This window comes from Leopardus geoffroyi, chromosome B4 (genome assembly GCF_018350155.1).
Source record: "Leopardus geoffroyi isolate Oge1 chromosome B4, O.geoffroyi_Oge1_pat1.0, whole genome shotgun sequence".
NCBI lineage: Eukaryota > Metazoa > Chordata > Mammalia > Carnivora > Felidae > Leopardus > Leopardus geoffroyi.
In genome coordinates, this window is record NC_059341.1 from 71625201 (window position 1) to 71637396 (window position 12196).

Genomic DNA, 12196 nt, shown 5'->3' on the forward strand with positions numbered 1-12196 from the left:
GACTCCACTTCTACTCTTGCTCTTTCCATCACAACTGCCCTTCCTCCACCAAAGTTTTAAACCTCTCCAAGTCACCCATGAGGGTTGGAATCAACTTCTTCCGAATGCCTGTTAATATTATTTTGACATCTTCTCATGAATCATAAATGTTTTTAAATGCATCTAGAATGGTAACCCTCTCCAGGTTTTCGGTTTACTTTTCCCAGATGCATCAGAAGAATCTATGGCAGAAGAACCTTATGAAATGTATTTCTTAAATAATAAGACTTGATAGTCAAAATTACTCCTTGATCCATGGGCTGCGGGCATGACTACAATGTTAAGCTCCTTATACATCACCATCAGATCTCTTGCGTGACCAAGGGAATTGTCAATGACCAATGAAATGTCAATATTTTGAAAGGAACCTTTTTTTTCTGAGCAGTATGTCTTAACAGTGGGCTTAAAATATTTAGTAAACATGTTGTAAACAGATGTGCAGTCATTCAGGCTTCACTGGTCCATTTATAGAGCATAAGCAGAGTAGATTTAGTATAATTCTTAAGGGCCCCAGGATTTTTGGAATAGTAAATGAGTACTGGCTTCAACTTCAAGTCACCAGCTACATTAGCTTCCAACAAGTGTCAGCCTGTCGTTTGAAGCTGTGAAGCCAGGCATTGACTTCTCCTCTCTAGCTATGAAAGTCCCGCATGACATCTTACAAAAGAAGGCTGTTTCCTCTACACTGAAAATGTATTGTTTAGTGTAGCCATCTTCATTAATTATCTTGGCTAGATCTTCTGGAGAACTTGCTGCAGCTTCTACATCAGCACCTGCTGCCTCACCTTGCACTTGTATGTCATGGAGATGGGTTTGTTTTTTTTTCACTTGAACCTCAGAAACCAGCATCAGTTAGCATTAAACTTCTTCTGAAGCTTCCTCACCTCTCCCAAGCTTCATGGAGTTGAAGAGAGTTATTAGGACCTTGTTCTGGGTTAGGCTTTGGCTTAAGGGAATGTTGTGACTGGTCTGATCTTCTTTCCAGACCACTCAAACTTTCTTCATCTCAACAATAAGGCTGTTTCACTCTCTTATCATTCATGTATTCTCTAGAAGAGCACTTAAAAAAATTTTTTTTAATGTTTATTTTTGACAGAAAGAAACAGAGCGTGAGTGGGGGAGGGGCAGAGAGAAAGGGAGACACAGAATCCAAAGCAGGCTCCAGGCTCCATTCTGTCAGCACAGAACCCGACGTGGGTCTCAAACTCACAAACCATGAGATCATGAGCTGAAGTTGGACACTTAACCAACAGAGCCACCCAGGCACCCCTAGGGTAGCACTTTTAATTTCCTTCAAGAAATTATAGTTTGCATCACAAGTTGGCTGTTTGGTACAATAGGTCTAGCTTTTGGTCTATATTGGCTTTTGGCATGCCTTCCTCACTAAACTTAATCATTTCTAGCTTTTGATTTAAAGTAAGAGATGTGGGACACTTCCTTTCACTTGAACACTTAGAAGCCATTGTAGGGTTATTAATTTGCCTAATTTCAATATTGTTGTGTCTCAGGGAGTAGGGAGGCCTTAGAAGAGGGAGAGAGATGGGGGAACAGTAGGTCAGTAGAGCAGTCAGAACACACACAACATTTATTGCTACGTTCCCTGTCTTATATGGGTACCGTAGATGAGGCCCCCAAACAAAACAGAAACGTCAAAGGTCACTGACCACAGATCACCATAACAAATACAATAATAATTAAAAGTTTGAAATATTGCAAGAATTAAGGTTAAGTTTCTTTCTGTCAAAAATGTGACAGGCACTAAGTGAGCAAATACTATTGGAAAAATGTGCCAATAGATGTGCTCGACCCAGTGTTGCCATAAATCTTCAATTTATAAAAGCTGCATTATCTGCAAAGTGAAATAAAATGATTTATGCCTATGAGTATGTATTTTAATTTTTTCCAGCTTTCTTGTGGTCTAGTTAACATAAAATTATACATACTTCAGGTGTTCAATGTGTGGTTTGATTTACATATACACTGTGACCTGATTACAACAATCAAGCTAATTAGCACAGCCATCACCTCACATCACTACCTTTTTTGATTTGTTGTTGTGGTGAGCACATTTAAGATCCACTCTGTTAGCAAATTTCAGCATACAACACAGTATTATTAACTATGCTCATCAACCTGTGCATTAGATCCAATAACTCAGCCATTTTATAATTGAAAGTTTGTATTCTTTGACCCACCTCTCCTCATACTCTTTTATAGTTTGTGCTATAAGAGTGGACATAAATAGGAATGGCTTTTTAATCAAATTCTTTTTTTTAATCATTCAAATCCGAATCTCAAAAATAGTCAATATGGAGACAATAGCAATGAATCTCCAAAATTAATGCTAAGATTTCATTCCTCTGATGAAATTAGGGGAAAAAATCATCTCATGAGATACTCTCATCTAAAACAATAATTAACAGATAATCAACTTGATTCCACAGATCTTCTGATTGTTTTCAATGGTCCAGACATTTATAATAGCAATGAACCATTAATAATGAACATTACTAAGTCCTTGTTTTCTAGGAGCTTGTTCTCAGGAGAAAATCCCTATTTGATGGAGATGAGACACTGAGATGATACAAGTAAATAAAACAGGATCAGATAGTGAGAAGTATAAAGGAAACATTAAAACTATGTGTGTGATAAAGAGATTACCTTGGATTAAAAGATTTAACAACACCCAAGCTCAAAAAACAAACAAACAAAATGAAACCTACCAATGTATGGTCTCAGAAATGACAACCATTGCTATAACTTAGAAAAAAGAAAATAAAAAAATAAAAATTGAATCAAGTTTTATTTGGTGTTTAGCTCTGTTATCAGATGCCCTTGGGTTAGCAATGACCTAAGAATAAGACTTTGTCATCAAATTTCTACTACTATCCCGGGGCAAGGATTATTATCTTTTAGATTCTGTCAGGTATTTTCCTCTACTAGGCTATTTATTTATGCATCAGGGTAGTTTGTTGAAGATAGCTGTTAAGGTTATCTAACTCTGGTTGCTTGCATTAACCCCATACTTATCTGGCAGCCTTTTCATTTTGACTTATTGCCCGGATTTGCCTTTTAGAAGACAATGCACAGTGACAAAGACTATGGCAACCTATGTATCAGTTTCTGTTTCAGAGTGTTTTTTTAATGTTTATTTTATTTTTGAGAAAGAGACAGAGCATGAGTGGGTGAGGGGCACAGAGAGAGAGAGACAGAGAGAGAGAATCTGAAGCAGGCTCCTGACTGAGCTGTCAGCACAGAGCCCAATGTGGTGCTTGAACTCATGAACCACGAGTCGAAGTCGGATGCTTAACTGACTGAGCCACCCAGGTGCCCCTCAGCGTCTCTGTATGATTAGTAAATTCACGTCCTGGTTTATACCTAAGTCTTTCAAAAGTGTAGGTAGCATGAATTAAATTTTCACAATTGATCATGTCAGGCTGATCTGCAATTCTAAAATTCAAACCTTAGACTTTGAGTGACCCTTTCTCCTACTACAGCCATTCTAATAGCCAGATGGTGTCTCGACCTCTTTTTAGAATTAAAAAGGAGCTACTAGCTCCAGCAATTGCACTACTAGGTATTTATCCAGAGAATTTACCCAAAAATACTAATTCAAAGGGATACATGCACCTCAACATTTATAGCAGCAATACTTACAATAGCCAAATCATGGAAACAGCCCTAATGTCCATCGACTGATGAACAGATAAAGAAAATGTGGTATGTATACAACAGAATATTACTCAACCATAAAAATGAATGAAATCTTGCCACGTGCAATGTCATGGATAGAGCTAGAGAGTATTATATTAAGCAAAGTAAGTCAGAGAAAGACAAATACTGTATGATTTCACTTATGTGTAGAATTTAAGAAAAAACAAATGGGGAAAATAAAACAAACATGGGGGAAAGGAGAGAGAGAGGCAAACTAAGAAACAGACTCTTAACTATAGAGAACAAACTGATGGTTACCAGAGGGAAGGTGTGTGGGGAGATGGGTTAAATATATGATGGGGATTAAGGAGTACACTTGTGATGAGCACTGGGTGTTGTATGTAAGTGTTGAATCACTAAGTTGTACACCTGAAACTAATATTGCATTGTATGTTAACTAACTGGAATTTAAATAAAAACTTTTCAAATGTATAGTTAACACTATGGTGGTGATTATCTGGCAATATACAAGTGCATTAAATCACCATATTGCATACCTTAAACTTACACGATGTTATATGTCAATTATATCTCAATAAAGCTAGGAAAGAAAGAACTTAAAAGTTAAGCAAGAGACTGCATACTTAGTTCCTCCTCCCCTTTGTAAAATGGCTAAATAATGACAGAACTTTTCCTAGAAAGTGAGGAATATTTCCATAACATATTTTAGAAGAAGACTAACACTTTTCTTTATAGTGATAACACAATTTGACTATTATAGGTTAGTGTTGACCAATAGTTTAAAAAAAGCCAACAACGCTTCCATTAATGGTATTCTTTGGTCAAATATTCTTTTTTTTTTTTTTTTTTTAATTTTTTTTTTTCAACGTTTTTATTTATTTTTGGGACAGAGAGAGAGCATGAACGGGGGAGGGGCAGAGAGAGAGGGAGACACAGAATCGGAAACAGGCTCCAGGCTCCGAGCCATCAGCCCAGAGCCTGACGCGGGGCTCGAACTCACGGACCGCGAGATCGTGACCTGGCTGAAGTCGGACGCTTAACCGACTGCGCCACCCAGGCGCCCCTGGTCAAATATTCTTAAATAAATTCATGTTATTAGAAAAAACTTGTTACAGCTTACTCCGTTTAACGTATTAGGAAACCCTGCCATACCAAGATTGTTTTTCTTTTTTGACAGAGAAAGATCAGTAAAAACATGTGCCATTAAATACTCAGGGCTCGAAAATGACAAAGGAACTCCAAAAATTTGCCTCTCCATAAAAACAATGAATACAATGGCAAAAATTGTCAGAACTGACTTTTTTAGAACTAGAAACTTCACAATAACCCAAGGGACATTTCCTCAAGAAAAAGGGCTGAATCCCAATAGGAATGACAAGTTTTGTGGCATTTTAATTTGTCCTAATACTACCCCTTATGTCCAGCTTGCAGCCTTGAAGAAAAAGCAGCCCACATTCTTGGTACCAGAGAGTGCAGAACAGACCTGGAGCTCTTTCAAAGCTTCCTTCTGAAAGAATTGTAGTTGTTTTACCACTCAGGTGGTTCCAAAGACGTCCTAGGTCTTATCTTTATTTGACCTGACTAAAGCTCACCCACCTAGTGCTAAAAACCTCCCTGTGGAGTCATTTGTCAAAAACATTTGCTGGCTAATGATTTAATCACAGCTGGCTGAAGTGATGAATAACAGGACAAACAATAGGTTAACTAAAAAGTTCAAAAGAAAAATCTGACAAATAAGATATTCATTATGGCTTTTAAAATCTCTAACATATTCCTGGGAACCAAGAAAACCACGCATATGTGCAAGGCCATGCACATGCTCGAAATGAAAAAGACCTGAGAAATCCCTAAGCTCTCAACTCTGGCTGACCTTGTGGCTCTGTACAAGCAAGAAGTGAGGATTAAGGCAGAGTCTCAATTACCTAGTTTAGTGTGGAAGGTGGGTCTCTATATGCACTCAGAGCCCTAGCCAAGACTCTTTTATTGGGAGATTTATTGGCTGCAGATGTTTAAGGAAATCTCGGTCTATTCAATAGTGATGACTAAGCTGAACAGAGACTTTGGTGGCCACACATTACGAAGAATACACACTTTACACGATTTGTTTATCAAAGTCATTAAACAACTAAAACAATTAGCAACAATAAGTCTTGGGGAGGGGACGGAGTGATTTCCAGAGTTGCCACTATTTAAAATGCCCAGTTTTCAACAAAGACATACCATACATACAAAGTAAAAACAAAGTATGACCTATACCCAATATAAAAAAAAAAAAAAAGTCAATAGAAACTACCTGAGGAAGCCTGGATGTTAGACCTACTGGAGAAGGACTTTATCAGCTATTTTAAATATGTTCAAAGAGCTAAAGGAAATCATGTCTGAAGAACCAAAGAAAAGTATAAGAATGTTTTGCCATATACCAAATATCAATAAAAAGATAAAAATTATAAAAAGGAACCAAATAAAAATCCTGATGTTGGAAAGTACAATAACTAAAGTAAAAATTCACTAGAATGCCTTACCAGCATATTTGAGCAGGCCAAAAGAAATCAATAAATATGAAGATAAATCAAATGAGGGAAAGAAAAAATAAGGAAAAATGAGCCGATCTTTAGAAACCTATGGGACGCCCTGAAGTTTACCAACATACATGTAATGGGAGTCCTAAAAGGAGAGGTGAGAAAGTGCTAGAAAGAAAGAATATTTGAAGAAATGATGGACAAAATTTTTCCAAATTTGATGAAAATTAATCTATGCATCCAAGAAATTAACAACTGCAAGTTGTTAAACTTAAAAAGATAAAGAGGATAAACCTAAAGAGAGTCGCACCTAGACTGGTCATAATTAAGGTCAGAGAATCTTGAAAGCAGCAAAAACAAAGTGACTCAGTAGGTATAAAGAATCCTCAATAAGATTAATAGATATAGATTTCTTATGAGTTAGGAAGCCAGCTAATAAAACTTATTAGAAAGAATATAAAATAAAATTAAGGACTTTTTGTGCATGGATTTGATGTTATCAGTTTTGTTTACTTGGGTTTTTTTTTTAATTGTTTTTAATTTTACTTTTTTCTTTTTACCTTTGGATTCCCCTTACCCATTTCTCCCACCATCTGTCCCACTTCTAGAAATCACAGATCTGTTCTCTGTATCTATGAGCTTGTTGAGGTATTTCTGTTTGTTTCTTTTTTTAGAATCCACATATAAGAGAGATTATACAGTATTTGACTCTCTCTATATATTTCACTTAGCATAATGACCTCAAAGTCCATATATGTTGTTGCAAATAAAAAGATTTCACTTTTTTATGGCTGAATAATATTCCATTGTCTGTATATACCACTGCTTATTTATCTATTCATCCATTGATGATCACTTAAGTTTTTTCCATATTTTGGCTATTGTAAATAATGCTGCAGTGAACAAATGGGGGTGCATTTTTTTTTAGTTAGTATTTTTGTTTTCGTCAGATAAATACCCAGAAATGGAACTGCTGGATTATATGGTAGTTCTAATTTTAATTTTTTGATGTATCTCCATCCTGTTTTCTATAGTTCCACCAATTTATATTCTCACCAACAGTGCATGAGGGTTCCTTTTTCTCCACATCTTCAACACTTATTATATCTTGCCTTTTTTATACTAGCCATCCTTACTGGTTGAGGTGATATTTAGTTATGGTTTTGATTTGCATTTCTCTGATGATTAATGATGCTCAGCATTTTTTCATGTACCTGTTGGCAATCTGTATGTCTTTTCTGGACAAATGTCTATTCATATCTTCTGCCCTTTAAAAATATTTAATTGGGGCACCTGGGTGGCTCAGTTGGTTGCGCAACGGACTTCGGCTCAGGTCATGATCTTGCAGTTGGTGAGTTCAAGCCCCGTGTCGGGCTCTGTGCTGACAGCTCAGAGCCTGGAGCCTGCTTCGGATTCTGTGTTTCCCCCTCTCTCTGCCCCTCCCCTGCTCACGCTCTGTGTCTCTCTGTCTCTCAATAATAAATAAATGTTAAAAAAAAAAATTTTTTTTTTTTAACATTTAAGTCCAGTGTAGGTGACATACAGTGTTACAGAATTACAACACAGTGATTCAAAACTTCCATATACAACTCAGTGCTCATCAAGATAAGTATCTTCTTAATCCCCTTCACCTAGTGCACCCATCCTCCCACCCACCTCCCTTCTGGTAACTGCATGTTTGTTCTCTATAAAGAATTTTTTTGGGGGGGTATCAGACTCTTGGTTTCAACTCAGGTCATAATCTCACGGTTTTGTGAGTTCAAGCCCTGCATTGGGCTCCGTGCTGACAGTGTGGAGCCTGCTTGGGATTCTGTCTCTCTCTTGCTCTGTCCTTTCTCCACTCGTGCTGTGTCTGTCTCTCTCAAGATAAATAAATACATTTAAAAAAAGAGAGAGAGAGAAACTGTTCTTTGGTTTATCTCTTTTTGCCCCTTTGTTCACTGCTTTCTTTTTTTTTTTTTTTTAATGTTTATTTTTGAGAGAGAGACAGAGTGCAAACAGGGAAGAGGCAGAGAGGGAAGGAGACACAGAATTGGAAGCAGGGTCCAGGCTCTGAGCTGTCAGCACAGAGCCCAATGTGGGGCTCAAACCCACAAACCATGAGATCATGACCTGAGCCAAAGTTGGATGCTTAACCAACTGGGCCACCCAGGTGCCCCCAATGTTTTATTTCTTAAAATCCACCCTGTGAGTGGAATCATATGGTATTTGTCTTTCTCTGATTTATTTAGCTTAGGATTCTACTCTCTAGATCCAACCATGTTGCTGCAAATGGCAAGATTTCATTCTTTTTTATGGCTGAATATTTCAGTGTGTGTGTGTTTCTGTGTGTCTGTGTGTATTTATCACATTGTCTTTAACCATTAGTGTCTATTCATATCTTCTACCCATTTTTTAATTGGATTTTTTTTCTATTGAGTTATATGAGTTCTTTATACATTTCGGATATTAACCCCTTACCATAAATATGATTTGCAAGTATTTTCTCCCAATTAGTAGGGTGCCTTTTCTTTTTGTGGATGACTTCTTTCCTGTACAAAAGCTTTTTGGCATTATGTAGGTTTCATAGTTTGGTTTTGCTCTGTTGCTTTTTGTGTGTGTGTGTCAGATTCAAAATATCATCACCAAGACCTAAGTTAGGGAACTTACCACCTATGTTTTCTTCTAGGAGTCCTACAGTTTCAGGTCTTATTCCTTTTCTTTCTTTTCTTTTTTTTTAAGTTTATTTATTTTGAGAGAGAGAGCCTAAGCATGGGAGGTACAGAAAGAGTAGGAGAGAAGGAATGCCAAGCAGGCTCTGTGCTACAGAGTGCAGAGCTTCACATGGGGCTCGATCACATGAACCATGAGCTCATGGCCTCAGCCAAAATCAAGAGTCAGACACTCAACTGACTGAGCCACCTACACACCCTCTGGTCTTATTTTCAAGTCTTTATTTTGAGTTAATTTTTATATATGGTGTAAGGTAGTAGTTTAGTTTTATTCTTGCATATAGCTGTACAGTTTTCCCAACACCATTTATTGAAGAGACTTTCTTTCTCTCATTGTACATTCCTTGGCTCCCATATCATAAATTAATTGACCACATATGCATGGGTTGATTTCTGGGCTCTCTATTCTGTTCTAGTGATCTATATGTTTATTTTATGCCAATACCATACTGTTTTGATTACCATAGCTTTGTAATGTACTTTGAAATTAGGGAGCATGATGCCTCCAGCTTTGTTCTTTTCTCAAAATGGCTTTGGCTATTTGTTTTTTTGTGTGTGTGTGTTTGTTTTTTTGTTTTTTGTTTTTTGTTTTTTTTTTTTTTTGGTTCCATACAAATTTTAGGATTATTTGTACTATTTCTTTGAAAAATGCCATCATAATTTTGATAGTGATTGCATTAAACCTGTAGGTTGCTTCGGGTAGTATGGACATTATAACAATATTGATTCTTCTAATCATGAGCATGATATAGCTTTCCATTTTTTGTGTTTTTTTTTTTTCACTTTTCTTTCACTATTGTCTTGTAGTTTTCAATATATAGGTTTTCCCATCCTTGGTTAAATTTATTCCTGGGTATTTTTTTTTTTTTTGATACAATTTATACAATTGTTTTCTTTATTCTCTAAGAGTTTATATCACTGTATAGAAACACAAGAGATTTGTGTCTGATTCGATTTGATTGATTTGATTAGAGAATTTAGTGCATTTACATTTAAATTAATACCTGATAAGTATGTACTTATTGCCATTTTGTTAATTGCTTATTTATATCCTGCAACTTACTTTTTTCACTTAATTGGTTCTCACAGTTTTTTGTTGGGAGTCTTTAGGGGTTTTTTTATATGTACTACGTCATCTGCAAATAGTGACAGTTTTACTTCTTTCTTTTGGATGTCTTTTATTTCTTTTCCTTTTCTAATTGCTCTGGCTAGGACTTCCAATACTTGAATAAAAGTGGCAAGAGTGGTCATCTTTCTCTTTTTTCTGATCTTAGAAAAAAGGCTTTCATCTTTTCACCATGGAGTAAAAGCTGTGGGCCTGTCATACATGGCTTCTATTATATTGAGGTACATTTCTCCTATACCCACTTTGTTGAGAGTTTTCATCATAAGTGGATGTTGAACTTTGTCAAATGCTTTTTCTGCATCCACTGAGAAGACCATATGATTTTTATTCCTATTTTTGTTAATGTGGCATATCACATTCACTGATTAGCAGATGTTGAACCATCTTTGCAGGCCCGGAATAACTCCTACTTTATCAGTGTATGATCATTTTGATACATTATTGAATTCAGTTTGCTAATATTTGTTAAGGATTTTTGCATCTTGTTCATCAGGGGTACCAGCCTGTAATGTTCTTTTCCTGTGGCATCTTTGTCTGGTTTTGGTGTCAGAGTAATGCTGACATTATAAAGTAAGCTTAGAAGCGTTCCCTCCTATTTTTTTGGAAGAGTATGAGAAGGATTTGTATTAATTCTTTTTTCAACTCATTAATGAAACCATCTGGTCCTGAACTTTTATTTGTTGGAAGGTTTTTGATTATTAATTCAACCTCCTTACTAGTAATCTGTTCAAATTTTCTACTTCACCATTGCATCCTTATATCTAAAGTGAGTCTCTTATAGGCAGAATATAGATGGCTCTTGTTTGTTTTTGTTTTTGTTTTGTATCTATTCAGCCACTCTGTGTCTTATGATTATTTAGTCCATTTACATTTAATTACTGATAAGTATGTACTTATTGCCATTTTGTTAATTGTTTATGTTTTTGTAGTTCTTCTCTGTTCCTTTCTTCTTCCCTTGCTCTTTTTTTTCTTTTGTGGTTTGATGACTGTCTTTAGTGGTATACTTATATTCCTTTCTCTTTATCTTTTGTGTATTTACTATAGATTTTTGCTTTGTGGTGACAAGGCTTACATATAACAATTTGTATCTATGACAGTCTATTTTAAATCGATAAAAACCTAAGTTTGATCCTATTCTAAAGCTTAGCATTTGTGGTCTCCCTCTCCTCCAATGTTTTCTGGTTTTGATGTCACATTTTACATCTTTTTATCTTGTGTATCCCTTGCAATCATAGTTATTTTTATTACCTTTGTCTTTTAAACTTGATACTAGGTTTATAAGTGACTAATCCACTACCTTTACAATGTATTTCACCTTCCCAGTAAGATTTATTTTTCATGTTTTCTTGTTACTAGTGTCCTTTCTTTTCAGCTTAAAGTTCCTTTAATATTCCTTGTGAGTTTGGTTTAGTGGTGATGAACTCCTTTAGCTTATGCTCCCCAAGGAGATAAAGAAAAACTCTATCTCCCCTTCAGTTCTGAATGAAAACTTTGCCAGGTAGAGTATTCTTGGTTGAAATTGTATTTTCATCCAGCTCTTTGAATATATTGTGTCACTCTCTTCTGGCCTGCAAAGTTTCTACTGAAAAGCCTGCTTATAGTCTTATAGGCATTCCTTTGCATGTAACAAGTTGTTTTTCTCGTGTTGCTTTTGATGTTCTCTCTTTGTCTTTAATTTTTGCCATTTTAATTACAAGGTGTCTTGGTATAGGTATCTTTGGATTCCCCTTATTTAGAATTTTCTGGGCTTCCTGAATTTGGATGTTCGTTTCCTTTCCTAGGTTAGAGAAGTTTTGGCCATTAGTTCTTCAAACAACATTTCTGCCCCCTTCTCTCTCTCTTCTCCTTCTAGGACTCCTATAATGCAAATTATAATCTGTTTGATGTTGTCCTCTAAGTCCCTTACATTATCTTCACTTTTTATTTATTTATTTTTTTTCTGCCCTGATTGGGTGAGTTCCACTGCCTTCTTCTGCTTAATATATTCTACTTTTGAACCCTTCTAGTGTATTTTTCAGTTTAGTAATTGTATTCTTCAGCTCTGTGACTTCTGTTTGGTGCTTTCTTATATTTTCCATCTCTTTTTTGAAATTTTCACCGTGTACATCCATCCTCCTCCCCAGTTT